Source organism: Tripterygium wilfordii, chromosome 5 (assembly GCF_013401445.1).
Source record: "Tripterygium wilfordii isolate XIE 37 chromosome 5, ASM1340144v1, whole genome shotgun sequence".
NCBI lineage: Eukaryota > Viridiplantae > Streptophyta > Magnoliopsida > Celastrales > Celastraceae > Tripterygium > Tripterygium wilfordii.
The window spans coordinates 4,836,480-4,858,429 of record NC_052236.1 but is presented as its reverse complement, the minus strand read 5'-3'; positions in this window follow the sequence as shown (position 1 = coordinate 4,858,429).

Sequence of the window (21,950 nt, the reverse complement as noted above, 5' to 3'; positions counted from 1 at the left end):
AATTGAACAAAAATGTGAAAATCTTGCCTGTGGAGAGAGTTGAGCAATTCCAAAGCATCAATGGACCGTTGTACTCTATTTAGTGTTCTTAGAAGTCTAACTTGCTAGCTTTGCCTTCGTGCAACGTTTCGTAAGGTAAAGTTGCGAATAGACCAAGTTATGTTTGAAATTGCATAAAAACATGAAAAGCTCGTCTATGGCGAGAGTTGAGCAATTCCAAAGCATCAATGTGGACCGTTGTACTCTATTTAGTGTTCTTACAAATCTAACTTGCTAGTTTAGCATTCGTGCAACGTTTCGTAAGGTAAAGATGCGAATAGACCAAGTTATGATCGAAATTGCAGAAAAACGTTAAAAGCTCGTCTATGGAGAGAGTTGAGCAATTGCAAAGCATCAATATGGACCGTTGTATTCTATTTAGTGTTCTTAGAAGTCTAACTTGCTAGTTTAGCCTCCGTGCAATGTTTCGTATGGTAAAGATGTCAATAGACCATGTTATGTTTGAAATTGCACAAAAACGTGAAAAGCTTGTCAGTGGGGAGAGTTGAGCAATTCCAATGCATCAATGTGGACCGTTGTACTCTATTTAGTTTTCTTACAACTCTGACTTGCTAGTTTAGCCTTCGTGCAACATTTCGTAAGGTAAAGATGCGAATCGACAGAGTTATAATCGAAATTGCAAAAAAACGTGAAAAGCTCGTCTATGGAGAGAGTTGGGCAATTCCAAAGCATCAATGTGGACCGCTGTACTCTATTTAGTGTTCTTAGAAGTCTAAGTTTCTAGTTTAGCCTTCGTGCAACGTTTCGTACGGTAAAGATATGAATAGACAATGTTATGTTTGAAATTGCACAAAAATATACAAAACTCGTCTATGAAGAGGGTTGAGCAATTTTGAAACATGAAAATGGACCGTTGTACTCTATTTAGTGTTCTTACAAGTCTAACTTCCTAGTTTAGCCTTCGTGCAACGTTTCGTCAGGTAAAGATGCGAATCGACCAAGTTATGATCGAAATTGCAAAAAAAGGTGAAAAGCTCGTCTATGGAGAGTGTTGGGCAATTCCAAAGCATCAATGTGGACCGCTGTACTCTATTTAGTGTTCTTAGAAATCTAACTTGCTAGTTTAGCCTTCGTGCAATATTTCGTAAGGTAAAGATGCGAATAGACCAAGTTATGTTTGAAATTGAACAAAAACGTGAAAAGCTTGCCTGTGGAGAGAGTTGAGCAGTTCCACAGCATCATTGTGGACTGTTGTACTCTATTTTGTGTTCTTCGAAATCTAACTTGCTAGTTTAGCCTTCGTGCAATGTTTCGTAAGGTAAAGATGCAAATAGACCAAGTTATGTTTGAAATTGTACAAAAACATGCAAAGCTCGTCTATGGAGAGAGTTGAGCAATTTTGAAACATGAAAATGGACCGTTGTATTCTATTTATTGTTCTTAGAAGTATAACTTGCTAGTTTAGCTTTCGTACAACGTTTCGTAAGGTAAAGATGCATATAGACCAAGTTATGTTTGAAATTGCACAAAAACGTGAAAAGCTCATCAGTGGAGAGAGTTGAGTAATTCCAATGCATCAATGTGGACCGTTGTACTCTATTTAGTGTTCTTACAAATCTAACTTGCTAGTTTAGCATTCGTGCAACGTTTCGTAAGGTAAAGACGCGAATAGACCAAGTTATGATTGAAATTGAACAAAAATGTGAAAATCTTGCCTGTGGAGAGAGTTGAGCAATTCCAAAGCATCAATGGACCGTTGTACTCTATTTAGTGTTCTTAGAAGTCTAACTTGCTAGCTTTGCCTTCGTGCAACGTTTCGTAAGGTAAAGTTGCGAATAGACCAAGTTATGTTTGAAATTGCATAAAAACATGAAAAGCTCGTCTATGGCGAGAGTTGAGCAATTCCAAAGCATCAATGTGGACCGTTGTACTCTATTTAGTGTTCTTACAAATCTAACTTGCTAGTTTAGCATTCGTGCAACGTTTCGTAAGGTAAAGATGCGAATAGACCAAGTTATGATTGAAATTGAACAAAAACGTGAAAATCTTGCCTGTGGAGGGAGTTGAGCAATTACAAAGCATCAATTAGGACCGTTGTACTCTATTTAGTGTTCCTAGAAGTGTAACTTGCTAGTTTAGCCTTTCGTGCAACGTTTCGTAAGGTAAAGATGCGTATAGACCAAGTTATGTTTGAAATTGCACAAAAACGTGAAAAGCTCGTCAGTGGAGAGAGTTGAGCAATTCCAATGCATCAATGTGGACCGTTGTACTCTATTTAATGTTCTTACAAGTCTAACTTGCTAGTTTAGCCTTCGTGCAACGTTTCGTAAGGTAAAGATGCGAATAGACCAAGTTATGATTGAAATTGAACAAAAACGTGAAAAGCTTGCCTGTGGAGAGGGTTGAGCTGTTCCATAGCATCATTATGAACTGTTGTACTCTATTTAGTGTTCTTAGAAGTCTAACTTGCTAGGTTTGCCTTCGTGCAACGTTTCGTAAGGTAAAGTTGCGAATAGACCAAGTTATGTTTGAAATTGCATAAAAACGTGAAAAGCTCGTCTATGGCGAGAGTTGAGCGATTCCAAAGCATCAATGTGGACCGTTGTACTCTATTTAGTGTTCTTGGAAGTCTAACTTGCTAGTTTAGCCTTCTTGCAACGTTTCATAAGGTAAAGATGCAAATAGACCAAGTCATGTTTGAAATTGAACAAAAACGTGAAAAGCTTGTATGTGGAAAGAGATGAGCTATTCCATAGCATCAATGTGGACTGTTGTACTCTATCTAGTGTTCTTAGAATTCTAACATGCTATTTTACCCTTCGTGCAACGTTTCGTAAGGTAAAGATGCAAATAGACCAAGTTATGTTTGAAATTACACAAAAACATGTAAAGCCCGTCTATGGAGAGAGTTGTGCAATTTTGAAGTTTGAAAATGGACCGTTGTACTCTATTTAGTATTCTTAGAAATCTAACTTGCTAGTTTAGTGTTCTTAGGAGTCGAACTTGCTAGTTTAGCCTTCACGCAACGTTTCGTAAGGTAAAGATGTGAATAGACCATGTTATGTTTGAAATTGAACAAATACATGCAAAACTCGTCTATGGAGAGGGTTGAGCAATTTTGAAGCATGAAAATGGACCGTTGTACTCCATTTAGAGTTCTTACAAGTCTAACTTGCTAGTTTAGCCTTCGTGCAACTTTTCGTAAGGTAAAGATGCGAATAGACCAAGTTATGATCGAAATTGCAGAAAAACGTGAAAAGCTCGTCTATGGAGAGAGTTGAGCAATTGCAAAGCATCAATATGGACCGTTGTATTCTATTTAGTGTTCTTAGAAGTCTAACTCGCTAGTTTAGCCTCCGTGCATTGTTTCGTATGGTAAAGATGTCAATAGACCATGTTATGTTTGAAATTGCACAAAAACGTGAAAAGCTTGTCAGTGGGGAGAGTTGAGCAATTCCAATGCATCAATGTGGACCGTTGTACTCTATTTAGTGTTCTTACAAGTTTTAACTTGCTAGTTTAGCCATCGTGCAACGTTTCGTAAGGTAAAGATGCGAATAGACCAAGTTATGTTGAAATTGTACAAAAACGTGAAAAGCTCATCTATGGAGGGAGTTGAGCAATTGCAAAGCATCAATTAGGACCGTTGTACTCTATTTAGTGTTCCTAGAAGTGTAACTTGCTAGTTTAGCCTTCGTGCAACGTTTCGTATGGTAAAGATGCGAATTGACCAAGTTATGATCGAAATTGTAGAAAAACGTGAAAAGCTCGTCTATGGAGAGAGTTGAGCAATTGCAAAGCATCAATATGGACCGTTGTACTCTATTTAGTGTTCTTAGAAGTCTACCTTGATAGTTTAGCCTTCGTTCAACGTTTCGTAAGCTAAAGATGTGAATAGACCATGTTATGTTTGAAATTGCACAAAAATGTGAAAAGCTTGTCAGTGGGGAGACTTGAGCAATTGCAATGCATCAATGTGGACCGTTGTACTCTATTTAGTGTTTTTACAAGTTTAACTTGCTAGTTTAGCCATCGTGCAACGTTTCGTAAGGTAAAGATGCGAATAGACCAAGTTATGATCGAAATTGTAGAAAAACGTGAAAAGCTCGTCTATGGAGAGAGTTGAGCAATTGCAAAGCATCAATATGGACCGTTGTACTCTATTTAGTGTTCTTAGAAGTCTACCTTGATAGTTTAGCCTTCGTGCAACGTTTCGTAAGCTAAAGATGTGAATAGACCAAGTTATGTTTGAAATTACACAAAAACGTGAAAAGCTCGTCAGTGGAGAGAGTTGAGCAATTCCAATGCATCAATGTGGACCGTTGTACTCTATTTAGTGTTCTTACAAGTCTAACTTGCTAGTTTAGCCTTCGTGCAACGTTTCGTAAGGTAAAGATGCGAATAGACCAAGTTATGATTGAAATTGAACAAAAACGTGAAAATCTTCCCTGTGGAGAGAGTTGAGCAATTCCAAAGCATCAATGTGGACCGTTGTACTCTATTTAGTGTTCTTAGAAGTCTAACTTGCTAGTTTAGCCTTTGTGCAACGTTTCGTAAGGTAAAGATGTGAATAGACCATGTTATGTTTGAAATTGTACAAAAAGATGCAAAACTCATCTATGGAGACAGTTGAGCAATTTTGAAGCATGAATATGGACCGTTGTACTCTATTTAGTGTTCTTACAAGTCTAACTTGCTAGTTTAGCCTTTGTGCAACGTTTCGTAAGGTAAAGATGCGAATAGACCAAGTTATGATCGAAATTGCAGAAAAACGTGAAAAGCTCGTCTATGGAGAGAGTTGAGCAATTGCAAAGCATCAATATGGACCGTTGTACTCTATTTAGTGTTCTTAGAAGTCTAACTTGCTAGTTTAGCCTTCGTGCAACGTTTCGTAAGCTAAAGATGTGAATAGACCATGTTATGTTTGAAATTGCACAAAAATGTGAAAAGCTTGTCAGTGGGGAGAGTTGAGCAATTGCAATGCATCAATGTGGACCGTTGTACTCTATTTAGTGTTCTTACAAGTCTAACTTGCTAGTTTAGCCATCGTGCAACGTTTCGTAAGGTAAAGATGGGAATCGACCAAGTTATGATCGAAATTGCAAGAAAACGTGAAAAGCTCGTCTATGGAGAGAGTTGGGCAATTTCAAAGCATCAATGTGGACCGCTGTACTCTATTTAGTGTTCTTAGAAGTCTAACTTGTTAGTTTAGCATTCGTGCAACGTTTCGTAAGGTAAGGATGCGAATAGACCAAGTTATGTTGGAAATTGAACAAAAATGTGAAAAGCTTGCCTGTGGAGAGAGTTGAGCAGTTCCATAGCATCAATGTGGATTGTTGTACTCTATTTTGTGTTCTTAGAAGTCTAACTTGCTAGTTTAGCCTTCGTGCAACGTTTCGTAAGGTAAAGATGCGAATAGACCAAGTTATGATTGAAATTGAACAAAAACGTGAAAATCTTGCCTGTGGAGAGAGTTGAGCAATTCCAAAGCATCAATGGACCGTTGTACTCTATTTAGTGTTCTTAGAAGTATAACTTGCTAGCTTTGCCTTCGTGCAACGTTTCATAAGGTAAAGTTGCGAATAAACCAAGTTATTTTTGAAATTGCATATAAACGTGAAAAGCTCGTCTATGGCGAGAGTTGAGCAATTCCAAAGCATCAATGTGGACCGTTGTACTCTATTTAGTGTTCTTGGAAGTCTAACTTGCTAGCTTAGCCTTCATGCAATGTTTCATAAGGTAAAGTTGCAAATAGACCAAGTCATGTTTGAAATTGAACAAAAACGTGATAAGCTTGTCTGTGGAAAGAGATGAGCAATTCCATAGCATCAACGTGGACTGTTGTACTCTATTTAGTGTTCTTAGAATTCTAACTTGCTAGTTTAGCCTTCGTGCAACGTTTCGTATGGTAAAGATGTGAATAGCCCGTGTTATGTTTGAAATTGCACAAAAATGTGAAAAGCTCATCTTTGGAGAGAGTTGAGCATTTCCAAAGCATCAATGCGGACGTCATACTTTATTTAGTGTTCTTAGAAGTATAACTTGCTAGTTGAGCGTTCGTGCAACGTTTCATAATGTAAAGATGTGAATAAACCAAGTTATGATTGACATTGCGTAAAAATGTGGAAAGCTCGTCTATGGAGCGAGTTGAGCAATTCCACAGCATCAATGTGGACCGTTGTACTATATTTTGTGTTCTGAGAAATCTAATTTGCTAGTTTAGCATTCGTGCAACGTTTCGTAAGGTAAAGATGCAAATAGACCAAGTTATGCTTCAAATTGCACAAAAACATGTAAAGCGCGTGTATGGAGAGAGTTGTGCAATTTTGAAGTTTGAAAATGGACCGTTTTCCTCTATTTAGTGTTCTTAGAAGTCTAACTTACTAGTTTAGCTTTCGTGCGACATTTCGTAAGTAAATACCCGAATAGACCAAGGTATGTTGAAATTGTACAAAAACGTGAAAAGCTAGTCTATGGAGAGAGTTGAGCAATTCCAAAGCATGAATGTGGACCGTTGTACTATATTTAGTGTTCTTGGAAGTCTAACTTGCTAGTTTACCCTTCGTGCAACTTTTCGTAAGGTAAAGATGCGAATAGACCAAGTCATGTTTGAAATTGAACGAAAACGTGAAAATCTTGCCTGTGGAGAGAGTTGAGCAATTCCAAAGCATCAATGTGGACGTCGTACCCTATTCAGTGTTCTTAGAAGTATAAATTGCTAGTTGAGCGTTCGTGTAACGTTTCATAAGGTAAAGATGTGAATAAACCAAGTTATGATTGACATTGCGAAAAAATGTGAAAAGCTCATCTATAGAGGGAGTTGAGCAATTCCAAAGCATCAATGTGGACCGTTGTACTCTATTTAATGTTCTTAGCAGTCTAACTTTCTAGTTTAGCCTTCGTTCAACGTTTAGTAAGGTAATGATGCGAATAGGCCAAGTTATGTTTGAAATTGCGCAAAAACATGAACACTTGTATATGGAGAGAGTTGAGCAATTCCGAAGCATGAAAATGGACCGTTGTACTCTATTTAGTGTTATTAGAAGTCTAACTTGCTAGTGTAGCTTTCGTGCAAGGTTTCGTAAGTTAAAAATGCGAATAGACCAAATTATGTTTGAAATTGAACAAAAACGTAAAAAGCTTGCTTGTGGAGAGAGTTGAGCAGTTCCATAGCATCAATGTGGACCGTTGTACTCTATTTTGTGTTCTTAAAAATCTAACTTGCTGGTTTAGCCTTCGTGCAACGTTTCGTATGGTAAAGATGCGAATAGACCAAGTAATGTTTGAAATTGCCCAATAACGTGAAAAGCTCGTCTCTGGAGAGAGTTGAGTAATTCCAAATCATCAATGCGGACCGTTGAACTCTATTTAGTGTTCTTAGGAGTCTAACTTGCTAGTTTAGCCTTCGTGCAATGTTTCGTAAGGTAAAGATGTGAATAGACCAAGTTATGTTTGAAATTGTACAAAAACGTGAAAAGCTTGTCTATGGAGAGAGTTGAGCAATTCCTAAGCATCAATGTGGACCATTGTACTCTATTTTGTGTTCTTGGAATCTAACTTGCTAGTTTAGCCTTCGTGCAACGTTTCGTAAGGTAAAGATGCAAATAGACCAAGTTATGTTTGAAATTGCAGAAAAACATGTAAAGCCCATTTATGGAGAGAGTTGTGCAATTTTTAAGTTTGAAAATGTACCGTTGTACTCTATTTAGTGTTCTTAGAAGTCTTACTTGCTAGTTTAGCCTTCGTGCAACGTTTCGTAAGGTCAAGATGTGAATAGACCAAGTTATGTTTGAAGTTACACAAAAACGTGAAAAGCTCGTCAGTGGGGAGAGTTGAGCAATTCCAAACCATCAACGTGGACCGTTGTACTCTATTTATTGTTCTTACAAGTCTAACTTGCTAGTTTAGCCTTCGTCCAACGTTTCGTAAGGTAAAGATGCCAATAGACCAAGTTATGTTTGAAATTGCGCAAAAACGTGAAAACTTGTATGTGGAGGGAGTTGAGCAATTCTGAAGCATGAAAATGGACCGTTGCACTCTATTTAGTATTCTTAGAAGTCTAACTTGCTAGTGTAGCTTTCGTGCAACGTTTCATAAGTAAAAGAAGCGAATATACCAAGTTATGTTTGAAATTGGACAAAAACGTGAAAAGCTCGTCTGTGAAGAGAGTTGACCAATTCCAAAGCATCAATCCGGTTTTAGTATTCTTAGAAGTCTAACATGCTAGTTGAGCGTTTGTACAACGTTTCGTAAGGTAAAGATGTGAATAGACCAAGTTATGTTTGAAATTGCGCAAAAACGTGAAAGCTCATATATGGAGAGAGTTGAGCAATTCCAAAGCATCAGTGTGGACCGTTGTACTCTATTTAGTGTTCTTAGAAGTCTAACTTGCTAGTTTAGCCTTCATGTAACGTTTCGTATGGTAAAGCTGTGAATAGACCAAGTTATGTTGAAAATTGAATGTAAACGTGAAAAGCAAGTCTGTGGAGACAGTTGAGCAATTCCAAAGCATCAATGAGGACTGTTGTGATCTATTTTGTGTTCTTAGAAGTCTAACTTGCTAGTTTAGCCTTCGTGCAACGTTTCGTATGGTAAAGATGCGAATAGACCAAGTTATGCTTGAAATTGCCCAAAAATGTGAGGAGCTCGTCTATGGAGCGAGTTGAGCAATTTCAAATCATTAATGTGAACCATTGTACTCTATTTAGTGTTCTTAGAAGTCTAACTTGCTAGTTTCGACTTCGTGCAATGTTTCGTAAGGTAAAGATGCAAATTGCACAAAAACATGTAAAGCCCGTCTATGGAGAGAGTTGTGCAATTTTGAAGTTTGAAAATGGGCCGTTTAACTCTATTTAGTGTAATTAGAAGTCTAACTTGATAGTTTAGTTTTCGTGCAACATTTCGTAAGTTAAAGACCCGAAGAGACTAAGTTATGTTGAAATTGTACAAAAACGTGAAAAGCTCATCTATGGAGAGAGTTGAACAATTGCAAAGCATCAATATGGACCGTTCTACTCTATTTAGTGTTCTTAAAAGTCTAACTTGCTAATTTAGCCTTCGTGCAACGTTTCGTAAGGTAAAGATGTGAATAGACCAAGTTATGTTTGAAATTACACAAAAACGTGAAAAGTTCGTCAGTGGAGAGAGTTGAGCAATTCCAATGCATCAATGTGGACCGTTGTACTCTATTTAGTGTTCTTACAAGTCTAACTTTCTAGTTTAGCCTTCGTGCAACGTTTCGTATGGTAACGATGCGAATAGACCAAGTTATGTTTGAAATTGCACAAAAATGTGAAAATCTTGTCTGTGGAGAGAGTTGTACAATTCCAAAGCATCAATGTGAACAGTTGTACACTATTTAGTGTTCTTAGAAGTATAACTTTCTAGTTTAGCCTTCGTGCAACGTTTCGTATGATAAAGATGTGAATAGACCAAGTTAGGTTTGAAATTGCACAAAAATGTGAAAATCTTGTCTGTGGAGAGAGTTGTACAATTCCAAAGCATCAATGTGAATAGTTCTACTCTATTTAGTGTTCTTAGATGTCTAACTTGCCGGTTTAGCCTTCGTGCAACGTTTCGTAAGGTGAAGATGCAAATACACCAACTTATGTTTGAAATTGCGTAAAAACATGAAAGCTCGTATATGGAGAGAGTTGAGCAATTCTGAAGCATGAAAATGGACCCTTGTACTCTATTTTGTGTGCTTAGAAGCCTAAGTTGCTTGTTTAGCATTCGTGCAACATTTCGTAAGTTAAAGATATGAATAGAACATGTTATGTTTGAAATTACATTAAACGTGAAATGCTCGTCTATGGAGAGAGTTGAGCAATTCCAAAGTATCAATGTAGACCGTTGTACTCCATTTAGCATTCTCAGAAGTCAAACTTACAGTTTAGCTTTCGTGCAATGTTTCGTAAGTTAAAGATGTGAATAGACCAAGTTATGTTTGAAATTGGACAAAAACGTGAAAACCTCGTCTGTGAAGAGAGTTGAGCAATTCCAAAGCATCAATGTGGTTTTATTATTCTTAGAAGTCTAACTTGCTGGTTGAGCGTTCGTGCAACGTTTCTTAAGGTAAAGATGCGAACAGACCAAGTTATGTTTGAAATTACGCAAAAACGTGAAAAGCTCGTCTATGGAGAGAGTCGAGCAATTCCAAAGCATCAATGTGGACCGTTGTTCTCTATTTAGTGTTCTTAGAAGTCTAACTTGCTAGTTTAGGCTTCCTGCAACGTTTTGTAAGGTAAAGATGCAAATAGACCAAGTTATGTTTGAAATTTAACGAAAACGTGAAAAGCTTGTATGTGGATAGAGTTGACCAATTCCAAAGCATCAATGAGGAATGTTGTACCCTATTTAGTGTTCTTAGAAGTCCAACTTGCTAATTTAGCCTTCGTGCAATGTTTCATATCGTAAAGATGCGAATAGACCAAGTAATGTTTGAAATTGAACGAAAATGTGAAAAGCTTGTCTGTGGAGAGAGTTGACCAATTCCAAAGCATCAATGAGGGCAATTGTACTCTATTTAGTGTTCTTAGAAGTCCAACTAGCTAGTTTACGCTTCATGCAACGTTTCGTAAGGTAAAGATGCGAATAGACCATGTTATGTTTGAAATTGAAGGAAAATGTGAAAAGCTTGTCTGTGGATAGAGTTGACCAATTCCAAAGCATCAGTGAGGACTGTTGTACTCTATTTATTGTTCTTAGAAGTCTAACTTGCAAGGTTAGCCTTCGTGCAACGTTTCGTATGGTAGAGATCCGAATAGACCAAGTTATGTTTGAAATTACACGAAAACGTGAAAATATTGTCTGTGGAGAGAGTTGTGCAATTCCAAAGCATCAATGTGGACAGTTGTACTCTATTTAGTGTTCTTAGATGTCTAACTTGATGGTTTAGCCTTCGTGCAACGTTTCGTAAGGTGAAGATGCAAATAGACCAACTTATGTTTGAAATTACGTAAAAACATGAAAACTCGTATATGGAGAGAGTTGAGCAATTCCGAAGCATAAAAATGGAACTTTGTACTTTATTCAGTGTTCGTAGAAGCCTAACTTGCTAGTTTAGCTTTCGTGCAACATTTCGTAAGTTAAAGATGCGAATAGACCAACTTATGTTTGAAATTGCATTAAACGTGAAATGCTCGTCTATGGAGAGAGTTGAGCAATTCCAAAGCATCAATGTGGATCGTTGTACTCTATTTAGCGTTCTTAGAAGTCAAACTTGCTTGTTTAGCTTTCGTGCAACGTTTCGTAAGTTAAAGATCCTAAGAGACCAAGTTATGTTTGAAATTGGACAAAAACGTGAAAAGCTCGTCTGTGGAGAGAGTTGAGCAATTTTTCCAAAGCATCAATGTGGTTTTAGTATTCTTTGAAGTCTAACTTGCTAGTTGAGCGTTCGTGCAACGTTTCGTAAGGAAAAGATACGAACAGACCAAGTTATGTTTGAAATTTTGTAAAAACGTGAAAAGCTCGTCCATGGAGAGAGTTGAGCAATTCCAAAGCATCATTGTGGACCGTTGTACTCTATTTAGTGTTCTTAGAAGTGTAACTTGCTAGTTTAGCCATCGTGCAACGTTTCGTATGGTAAAGATGCGAATAGACCAAGTTATGTTTGAAATTGCACAAAAACGTGAAAATCTTCTCTGTGGAGAGAGTTGAGCAATTCCAAAGCATCAATGTGGACAGTTGTACTCTATTTAGTGTTCTAAGAAGTCTCACTTGCTAGTTTAGCCTTCGTGCAATGTTTCGTAAGGTAAAGATACGAATAGACCCAGTTATGCTTGAAATTGCACAAAAACGTGAAAAGCTCTTCTATGGAGAGAGTTGTGCAATTCCACAGCATGAATGTGAACCGTTGTACTCTTTTAGTGTTCTTAGAAGTCTAACTTGCTAGTTTAGCCCTCGTGCAACGTTTCGTAAGGTAAAGATGCGAATAGACCAAGTTATGTTTGAAATTGAACAAAAAAGTGAAAAGCTTGTTTGTGGAGAGAGTTGAGCAGTTCCATGGCATCAATGTGTACTGTTGTACACTATTTAGTGTTGTTGGAATTCTAACTTGCTAGTTTAGCCTTCGTGCAACGTTTCATGTGGTGAAGATGCGAATAGACCAACTTATGTTTGAAATTGAATGAAAACATGAAAAGCTTGTCTGTGGATAGAGTTGATCAATTTCAAAGCATCAATGAGGACTGTTGTACTCTGTTTAGTGTTCTTAGAAGTGTAACTTGCTAGTTTAGCCATCGTGCAACGTTTCGTATGGTAAAGATGCGAATAGACCAAGTTATGTTTGAAATTGCACAAAAACGTGAAAATCTTCTATGTGGAGAGAGTTGAGCAATTCCAAAGCATCAATGTGGACAGTTGTACTCTATTTAGTGTTCTAAGAAGTCTCACTTGCTAGTTTAGCCTTCGTGCAATGTTTCGTAAGGTAAAGATACGAATAGACCCAGTTATGCTTGAAATTGCACAAAAACGTGAAAAGCTCTTCTGTGGAGAAAGTTGTGCAATTCCACAGCATGAATGTGGACCGTTGTACTCTTTTAGTGTTCCTAGAAGTCTAACTTGCTAGTTTAGCCCTCGTGCAACGTTTCGTAAGGTAAAGATGCGAATAGACCAAGTTATGTTTGAAATTGAACAAAAAAGTGAAAAGCTTGTCTGTGGAGAGAGTTGAGCAGTTCCATGGCATCAATGTGTACTGTTGTACACTATTTAGTGTTGTTGGAATTCTAACTTGCTAGTTTAGCCTTCGTGCAACGTTTCATGTGGTGAAGATGCGAATAGACCAACTTATGTTTGAAATTGAATGAAAACATGAAAAGCTTGTCTGTGGATAGAGTTGACCAATTTCAAAGCATCAATGTAGACTGTTGTACTCTGTTTAGTGTTCTTAGAAGTGTAACTTGCTAGTTTAGCCATCGTGCAACGTTTCGTATGGTAAAGATGCGAATAGACCAAGTTATGTTTGAAATTGAACAAAAATGTGAAAAGCTTGTCTGTGGAGAGAGTTGAGCAGTTCCATGGCATCAATGTGTACTGTTGTACACTATTTAGTGTTGTTGGAATTCTAACTTGCTAGTTTAGCCTTCGTGCAACGTTTCATGTGGTGAAAATGCGAATAGACCAAGTTATGTTTGAAATTGTCCAAAAACGTGAAAAGCTCTTCTATGGAGAGAGTTGAGCAATTCCAAATCATCTATGCGGACCGTTGTACTCTATTTACTGTTCTTAGAAGTCTAACTTGCTAGTTTAGCCTTCGTGCAATGTTTCGTAAGGTAAAGATGTGAATAGACCAAGTTATGTTTGAAATTGAACAAAAATGTGAAAAGCTTGTCTGTGGAGAGAGTTGAGCAGTTCCATGGCATCAATGTGTACTGTTGTACACTATTTAGTGTTGTTGGAATTCTAACTTGCTAGTTTAGCCTTCGTGCAACGTTTCATGTGGTGAAGATGCGAATAGACCAAGTTACGTTTGAAACTGTCCAAAAACGTGAAAAGCTCTTCTATGGAGAGAGTTGAGCAATTCCAAATCATCTATGCGGACCGTTGTACTCTATTTACTGTTCTTAGAAGTCTAACTTGCTAGTTTAGCCTTCGTGCAATGTTTCGTAAGGTAAAGATGTGAATAGACCAAGTTATGTTTCAAATCGCACAAAAGGTGAAAAGCTCGTCTATGGAGAGAGTTGAGCAATTCCAAAGCATCAACGTGGACCATTGTACTCTATTTTGTGTTCTTAGAAATCTAACTTGCTAGTTTAGCCTTCGTGCAACGTTTCGTAAGGTAAAGATGCAAATAGACCAAGTTATATTTGAAATTGCACAAAAACATGTAAAGCTAGTCTATGGAGAGAGTTGTTCAATTTTGAAGTTTGAAAATGGGCCGTTGTACTCTATTTAGTGTTCTTAGAAGTCTAACTTGCTAGTTTAGCTTTCGTGCAACATTTCGTAAGTTAAATACCCGAATAGACCAAGTTATGTTGAAATTGTACAAAAACGTGAAAAGCTCATGGATGGAGAGAGTTGAGCAATTGCAAAGCATCAATGTGGACCGTTGTACTCTATCTAGTGTTCTTAGAAGTCTAACTTGCAAGTTTAGCCTTCGTGCAATGTTTTGTAAGGTAAAGATGCGAATAGACCAAGTTATGTTTGAAATTGAACTAAAACGTGAAAAGCTTGTCTGTGGATAGAATTGACCAATTCCAAAGTATCAATGAGGACTGTTGTACTCTATTTAGTGTTCTTAGAAGTCTAACTTTGTAGTTTAGCCTTCGTGCAACGTTTCGTATGGTAAAGATGCGAAGAGACCAAGTTATGTTTGAAATTGCACAAAAATGTGAAAATCTTGTCTGTGCAGAGAGTTGTGCAATTCCAAAGCATCAATGTGAACAGTTGTACTCTATTTAGTGTTCTTAGATGTCTAACTTGCTGGTTTAGCCTTCGTGCAACGTTTCGTAAGGTGAAGATGCAAATAGACCAACTTATGTTTGAAATTGCGTAAAAACATGAAAACTCGTATATGGAGAGAGTTGAGCGATTCCGAAGCATGAAAATGGACCTTTGTACTCTATTTAGTGTTCTTAGAAGCCTAACTTGCTAGTTTAGCTTTCGTGCAACGTTTCGTAAGTTAAAGATGCGAATAGACCAAGTTATGTTTGAAATTGCATTAAACGTGAAATGCTCCTCTATGGGGAGAGTTGAGCAATTCCAAAGCATCAATGTAGACCGTTGTACTTTATTTAGCATTCTTAGAAGTCAATCTTGCAGTTTAGCTTTCGTGCAATGTTGCGTAAGTTAAAGATGTGAATAGACCAAGTTATGTTTGAAATTGGACAAAAACGTGAAAAGCTCGTCTGTGAAGAGAGTTGAGCAATTCCAAAGCATCAATGTGGTTTTAGTATTCTTAGAAGTTTAACTTGCTAGTTGAACGTTCGTGCAACGTTTCTTAAGATAAAGATGCGAACAGACCAAGTTATGTTTGAAATTGTGCAAAAACGTGAAAAGCTCATCCCTGGAGAGAGTTGAGCAATTCCAAAGCATGAATGTGGACAGTTGTTCTCTATTTAGTTTTCTTAGAAGTCTAACTTGCTAGTTTAGCCTTCCTGCAACGTTTCGTAAGGTAAGGATGCGAATAGACCAAGTTATGTTTCAAATTTAACGAAAAACGTGAAAAGCTTGTCTGTGGATAGAGTTGACCAATTCCAAACCATCAATGAGGGCAATTGTACTCTATTTAGTGTTCTTAGATGTCTAACTTGCTGGTTTAGCCTTCGTGCAACGTTTCGTAAGGTGAAGATGCAAATAGACCAACTTACGTTTGAAATTGCGTAAAAACATGGAAACTCATATATGGAGAGAGTTGAGCAATTCCGAAGCATAAAAATGGACCTTTGTACTCTATTTAGTGTTCGTAGAAGTCTAACTTGCTAGTTTAGCCTTCGTGCAACGTTTCGTAAGGTAAAGATGCGAATAGACCAAGTTATGTTTGAAATTGAACAAAAATGTGAAAAGCTTGTCTGTGGAGAGAGTTGAACAGTTCCATGGCATCAATGTGTACTGTTGTACACTATTTAGTGTTGTTGAAATTCTAACTTGCTAGTTTAGCCTTCGTGCAACGTTTCATGAGGTGAAGATGCGAGTACTCCAAGTTATGTTTGAAATTGTCCAAAAATGTGAAAGCTCTTCTTTGGAGAGAGTTGAGCAATTCCAAATCATCTATGCGGACCATTGTACTCTATTTACTGTTCTTAGAAGTCTAACTTGCTAGTTTAGCATTCGTGCAATGTTTCGTAAGGTAAAGATGTGAATAGACCAAGTTATGTTTGAAATCGCACAAAAGGTGAAAAGCTCGTCCGTGGAGAGAGTTGATCAATTCCAAAGCATCAATGTGGACCATTGTACTCTATTTTGTGTTCTTAGAAATCTAACTTGCTAGTTTAGCCTTCGTGCAACGTTTCGTAAGGTAAAGATGCAACTAGACCAAGTTATGCCTGAAATTGCACAAAAACATGTAAAGCTAGTCCATGAAGAGAGTTGTTCAATTTTGAAGTTTGAAAATGGGCCGTTGTACTCTATTTGGTGTTCTTAGAAGTCTAACTTGCTAGTTTAGCTTTCGTGCAACATTTCGTAAGTTAAATACCCGAATAGACCAAGTTATGTTGAAATTGTACAAAAACGTGAAAAGCTCGTGTTTGGAGAGAGTTGAGCAATTGCAAATCATCAATGTGGACCGTTGTACTCTATCTAGTGTTCTTACAAGTCTAACTTGCTAGTTTAGCCTTCGTGCAATGTTTCGTAACGTAAAGATATGAATAGACCAAGTTATGTTTGAAATTGCACAAAAACGTGAAAAGCTCATCAGTGGGGAGAGTTGAGCAATTCCAACGCATCAATGTGGACAGTTGTACTCTATTTAGTGTTCTTACAAGTCTAACTTGCTAGTTTAGCCTTCGTGCAACGTTTTGTAAGGTAAAGATGCGAATAGACCAAGTTATGTTTGAAATTGAACTAAAACGTGAAAAGCTTGTCTGTGGATAGAGTTGACCAATTCCAAAACATCAATGAGGACTATTGTACTCTATTTAGTGTTCTTAGAAGTCTAACTTTCTAGTTTAACCTTCGTGCAACGTTTCGTATGGTAAAGATGCGAAGAGACCAAGTTATATTTGAAATTGCACAAAACTATGAAAATCTTGTCTGTGCAGAGAGTTGTGCAATTCCAAAGCATCAATGTGAACAGTTGTACTCTATTTAGTGTTCTTAGATGTCTAACTTGCTGGTTTAGCCTTCGTGCAACGTTTCGTAAGGTGAATATGCAAATAGACCAACATATGTTTGAAATTGTGTAAAAACATGAAAACTCGTATATGGAGAGAGTTGAGCAATTCCGAAGCATGAAAATGGACCTTTGTACTCTATTTAGTGTTCTTAGAAGCCTAACTTGCTAGTTTAGCTTTCGTGCAACGTTTCGTAAGTTTAAGATGCGAATAGACCAAGTTATATTTGAAATTGCATTAAACGTGAAATGCTCCTCTATGGAGAGAGTTGAGCAATTCCAAAGCATCAATCTAGACCGTTGTACTCTATTTAGCATTCTTAAAAGTCAAACTTGCAGTTTAGCTTTCGTGCAATGTTTCGTAAGTTAAAGATGTGAATAGACCAAGTTACGTTTGAAATTGGACAAAAACGTGAAAAGCTCGTCTGTTAAGAGAGTTGAGCAATTCCAAAGCATCAATGTGGTTTTAGTATTCTTAGAAGTTTAACTTGCTAGTTGAGCGTTCGTGCAACGTTTCTTAGGGTAAAGATGCGAACAGACCAAGTTATTTTGAAATTGCATTAAACGTGAAATACTCCTCTCTGGAGAGAGTTGAGCAATTTCAAAGCATCATTGTAGACCGTTGTACTCTATTTAGAATTCTTAGAAGTCAAACTTGCAGTTTAGCTTTCGCGCAATGTTTCGTAAGTTAAAGATGTGAATAGACCAAGTTATGTTTGAAATTGGACAAAAACGTGAAAAGCTCGTCTGTGAAGAGAGTTGAGCAATTCCAAAGCATCAATGTGGTTTAGTATTCTTAGAAGTTTAACTTGCTAGTTGAGCGTTCGTGCAACGTTTCCTAAGGTAAAGATGCGAACAGACCAAGTGATGTTTGAAATTGTGCAAAAACGTGAAAAGCTCATCTATGTAGAGAGTTGAGCAAATCCAAAGCATGAATGTGGACCGTTGTTCTCTATTTGGTATTCTTAGAAGTCTAACTTGCTAGTTTAGGCTTCTTGCAACGTTTCGTAAGGTAAAGATGCGAATAGAGCAAGTTATGTTTGAAATTTAACGAAAACGTGAAAAGCTTGTCTGTGGATAGAGTTGACCAATTCCAAAGCATCAATGAGGGCAATTGTACTCTATTTAGTGTTCTTAGATGTCTAACTTGCTGGTTTAGCCTTTGTGCAACGTTTCGTAAGGTGAAGATGCAAATAGACCAACTTATGTTTGAAATTGCGTAAAAACATGAAAATTCGTATATGGAGAGGGTTGAGCAATTCCGAAGCATAAAAATGGACCTTTGTACTCTATTTAGTGTTCGTAGAAGCCTAACTTGCTAGTTTAGCTTTCGTGCAACGTTTCGTAAGTTAAAGATGCGAATAGACCAAGTTATGTTTGAAATTGCATTAAACGTGAAATGCTCGTCTATGGAGAGAGTTGAGCAATTCCAAAGCATCAATGTGGACCGTTGTACTCTATTAAGCTTTCTTAGAAGTCACATTGCTTGTTTAGCTTTCGTGCAACGTTTCGTAAGTTAAAGATCCTAATAGATGTTATGTTTGAAATTGGACAAAAACGTGAAAAGCTCGTCTGTGGAGAGAGTTGAGCGTTCGTGCAACGTTTCGGAAGGCAAAATGCGAACAGACCAAGTTATGTTTGAAATTGCGTAAAAACATGAAAAGCTCATCTATGGAGAGAGTTGAGCAATTACAAAGCATCGATGAGGACTATTGTACTCTGTTTAGTATTCTTAGAAGTCTAACTTGCTAGTTTAGGCTTCCTGCAACGTTTCGTTAGGTAAAGATGCGAATAGACTAACTTATGTTTGAAATTCAACGAAAACATGAAAAGCTTGTCTGTGGATAGAGTTGACCAATTCCAAAGCATCAATGAGGACTGTTGTACTCAGTTTAGTGTTCTTAGAAGTCTAACTTGCTAGTTTAGACTTTGTGCAACGTTTCGTATGGTAAAGATGCGAATAGACCAAGTTATGTTTGAAATTGCACAAAAACGTGAAAATCTTCTCTGTGGAGAGAGTTGAGCATTTCGAAAGCGTCAATGTGGACAGTTGTACTCTATTTAGTCTTATTAGAAGTCTCACTAGCTAGTTTAGCCTTCGTGCAACGTTTCGTAAGGTAAAGATACGAATAGACCCAGTTATGCTTGAAATTGTCCAAAAACGTGAAAAGCTCTTCTATTGAGAGAGTTGAGCAATTCCAAATCATCTATGCGGACCGTTGTACTCTATTTACTGTTCTTAGAAGTCTAACTTGCTAGTTTAGCCTTCGTGCAATGTTTCGTAAGGTAAAGATGTGAATAGACCAAGTTATGTTTGAAATCGGACAAAAGGTGAAAAGCTCGTCTGTGGAGAGAGTTGAGCAATTCCAATACATCAATGTGGACCATTATTCTCTATTTTGTGTTCTTAGAAATCTAACTTGCTAGTTTAGCCTTCAACGTTTCGTAAGGTAAAGATGCAACTAGACCAAGTTATGTTTGAAATTGCACAAAAACATGTAAAGCTAGTCTATGGAGAGAGTTGTTCAATTTTGAAGTTTGAAAATGGGCCGTTGTACTCTATTTAGTGTTCTTACAAGTCTAACTTGCTAGTTTAGCTTTCGTGCAACATTTCGTAAGTTAAATACCCGAATAGACCAAGTTATGTTGAAATTGTACAAAAACGTGAAAAGCTCGTATATGGAGAGAGTTGAGCAATTGCAAAGCATCAATGTGGACCGTTGTACTCTATCTAGTGTTCTTAGAAGTCTAACTTGCTAGTTTAGCCTTCGTGCAACGTTTCGTAACGTAAAGATGTGAATAGACCAAGTTATGTTTGAAATTGCACAAAAACGTGAAAAGCTCGTCAGTGGGGAGAGTTGCGCAATTCCCATGCACCAATGTGGACCGTTGTACTCTATTTAGTGTTCTTACAAGTCTAACTTGCTAGTTTAGCCTTCGTGCAACGTTTTGTAAGGTAAAGATGCGAATAGACCAAGTTATGTTTGAAATTGAACTAAAAGGTGAAAAGCTTGTCTGTGGATAGAGTTGACCAACTTCAAAGCATCAATGAGGACTGTTGTACTCTATTTAGTGTTCTTAGAAGTCTAACTTTCTAGTTTAGCCTTCGTGCAACGTTTCGTACGGTAAAGATGCGAAGAGACCAAGTTATGTTTGAAATTGCACAAAAATGTGAAAATCTTGTCTATGCAGAGAGTTGTGCAATTCCAAAGCATCAATGTGAACAGTTGTACTCTATTTAGTGTTCTTAGATGTCTAACTTGCTGGTTTAGCCTTCGTGCAACGTTTCGTAAGGTGAAGATGCAAATAGACCAACTTATGTTTAAAATTGCGTAAAAACATGAAAACTTGTATATGGAGAGAGTTGAGCAATTCCGAAGCTTGAAAATGGACCTTTGTACTCTATTTAGTGTTCTTAGAAGCCTAACTTGCTAGTTTAGCTTTCGTGCAACGTTTCGTAAGTTTAAGATGCGAATAGACCAAGTTATATTTGAAATTGCATTAAACGTGAAATGCTCCTCTATGGAGAGAGTTGAGCAATTCCAAAGCATCAATGTAGACCGTTGTACTCTATTTAGCATTCTTAAAAGTCAAACTTGCAGTTTAGCTTTCGTGCAATGTTTCGTAAGTTAAAGATGTGAATAGACCAAGTTATGTTTGAAATTGGACAAAAACGTGAAAAGCTCGTCTGTGAAGAGAGTTGAGCAATTCCAAAGCATCAATGTGGTTTTAGTATTCTTAGAAGTTTAACTTGCTAGTTGAGCGTTCGTGCAACGTTTCTTAGGGCAAAGATGCGAACAGACCAAGTTATTTTGAAATTGCATTAAACGTGAAATGCTCCTCTCTGGAGAGAGTTGAGCAATTCCAAAGCATCAATGTAGACCGTTGTACTCTATTTAGCATTCTTAGAAGTCAAACTTGCAGTTTAGCTTTCGTCCAATGTTTCGTAAGTTAAAGATGTGAATAGAGCAAGTTATGTTTGAAATTGGACAAAAACGTGAAAAGCTCGTCTGTGAAGAGAGTTGAGCAATTCCAAATCATCAATGTGGTTTAGTATTCTTAGAAGTTTAACTTGCTAGTTGAGCGTTCGTGCAACGTTTCCTAAGGTAAAGATGCGAACAGACCAAGTTATGTTTGAAATTGTGCAAAAACGTGAAAAGCTCATCTATGGAGAGAGTTGAGCAATTCCAAAGCATGAATGTGGACTGTTGTTCTCTATTTAGTATTCTTAGAAGTCTAACCTGCTAGCTTAGGCTTCTTGCAACGTTTTGTAAGGTAAAGATGCGAATAGAGCAAGTTATGTTTGAAATTTAACGAAAACGTGAAAAGCTTGTCTGTGGATAGAGTTGACCAATTCCAAAGCATCAATGAGGGCAATTGTACTCTATTTAGTGTTCTTAGATGTCTAACTTGCTGGTTTAGCCTTTGTGCAACTTTTCGTAAGGTAAAGATGCAAATACACCAACTTATGTTTGAAATTGCGTAAAAACATGATAACTCGTATATGGAGAGAGTTGAGCAAATCCGAATCATAAAAATGGACCTTTGTACTCTATTTAGTGTTCGTAGAAGCCTAACTTGCTAATTTAGCTTTCGTGCAACGTTTCGTAAGTTAAAGATGCGAATACACCAAGTTATGTTTGAAATTGCGTTAAACGTGAAATGCTCGTCTATGTAGAGAGTTGAGCAATTCCAAAGCATCAATGTGGATCGTTGTACTCTTTTAAGCATTCTTAGAAGTCAAATTGCTTGTTTAGCTTTCGTGCAACGTTTCGTAAGTTAAAGATCCTAATAGACCAAGTTATGTTTGAAATTGGACAAAAACGTGAAAAGCTCGTCTGTGGAGAGAGTTGAGAAATTTTTCCAAAGCATCAATGTGGTTTTAGTTTTCTTTCAAGTCTAACTTGCTAGTTGAGCGTTCGTGCAACGTTTCGGAAGGCAAAATGCGAACAGACCAAGTTATGTTTGAAATTGCGTAAAAACGTGAAAAGCTCGTCTATGGAGAGAGTTGAGCAATTCCAAAGCATCAATGAGGACTGTTGTACTCTGTTTAGTGTTCTTAGAAGTCTAACTTGCTAGTTTAGGCTTCCTGCAACGTTTCGTTAGGTAAAGATGTGAATACACCAACTTATGTTTGAAATTGAACGAAAACATGAAAAGCTTGTCTGTGGATAGAGTTGAC